Source organism: Egretta garzetta, unplaced genomic scaffold (assembly GCF_000687185.1).
Source record: "Egretta garzetta isolate BGI_Z169 unplaced genomic scaffold, ASM68718v1 scaffold126, whole genome shotgun sequence".
In the NCBI taxonomy this organism is placed as follows: Eukaryota; Metazoa; Chordata; class Aves; order Pelecaniformes; family Ardeidae; genus Egretta; species Egretta garzetta.
This window is the reverse complement of record NW_009260128.1, coordinates 4,522,570-4,524,107: the sequence shown is the minus strand read 5'-3', so window position 1 is coordinate 4,524,107 and position 1,538 is coordinate 4,522,570.

The window sequence follows — 1,538 nt, the reverse complement described above, 5'->3', positions numbered from 1 at the left end:
TATATCTCTAACTAGTCTCGTACTTTTTAAGTCTTATACTTAAACTCTCACACTTTACAATTAAAATAGGAGGATTAACCAGTTAATACTGTGAAGCCAAATTTTTCTGCTCGTAGAGTTAATGCTGATGAGCACACAGCATTCCCCCCTCACCCCCTTTTCGCTTTTATGTTAGGCTATGTGTTACAACTTCAGATCTTGTAGCTAAGACCACCTCAGCACTTGCAGGAAGTGAGCAACACAATTTTCTGCTGTTGACCTATCTGGACTTTTAATACTGCAGGTGAGAAAAGGGACTTGTGTTAGCTAATATTGAACCAATATGCTAGATGTTCATACTCTGGATAGGGTATCACAGGTTGTCTGTTTGATTTGACCAGAAGTGCTGCAATATTTTTTTTTCTCCTCTTCTACCCACTCCTGCCCTCAGGTGGTACCCAGAGCATAGAAAATCAATACTTTTTTCTATTTATATGCAGCTGGTGAGAATATAAAAATAAATAGCATTAATTGGGCAGACTACTAACTTTCTTCTGTGTGGGGAAAATGGTTGTAAAAAGACAGTCTTACCTCCTACAAGCTCCAGAAAGCTGGTGATAATCAATGGAAGTGATACGGAGGAGCTGGGTTTGGGATTTTTTTTCTTCTGAGATGATATTATTAATTTGGTGGGATGACCATCTTTCCCTTAAGAAAGAAATTTGTGTTTCATCTATGATGCCTTGAGTGTTACCAGTTTGGGTCTGAGCCAAAACATACTAAAACACTACAATGGCTTCTGTGGATTTACCTGAATAAACTTGGGTGAATCTCTAAAACACTTCCAGGGCAGACTTTTTTGAGACCTATTGCAGATACAGAGCAGAGAATTCAGAGTGGTCTTTTGGTCTTATGAAGTCTGGGTTTGGAGACCATCTGCTTTTCCTCTGCATTATTTCCCTGGGGTTGTAACAACACGAGTTCTAATCCCCCATAGTAGCACATTTCCCCACAGAATATCCTGGCTGGGAGTGTAACACAGCAGCTGCAGGGAATCTCTTTCGTGCTAGTTTTCTTTGAGCAAAAGCTGTCTTTGTCTATAAAAATTTGCTGTTAAAACAAAAGCAGAACAGAACTGGTGTTGGTAGTTACAAGAGCTAAGGGCTATGGCTTTTTCTTCCAAATCCTCTTATTTGTGTGTAAAAGTATTTCTTTTCTCATCCTTTTCTTGTTTTGGATTACTTGTTTATTTAGTGCAATATCGATGCATTGTAATAGCAGATTGGCAACAACTTTAAGCAGAGATTTTCAGGAAATATTGTAAAATCAGAAGCACAAGAGTGGCAGAAAGAAAATCACTAATAGAAATGAATGAAGTATTGAAATATGTATCATTCTGTTTGCATACATCTTCCGCTTAAACTCTTAAGACCCAGAGCAAATGATGGTTGGATTTTTGGGTATTTGATTTGATTTTTGTTTTGGTTTTTTATTTTAAAAATTCCAGGTAGTACTGTCTATAAGAATTGCAAAAAATTTTCACTACAATACTCAATTTT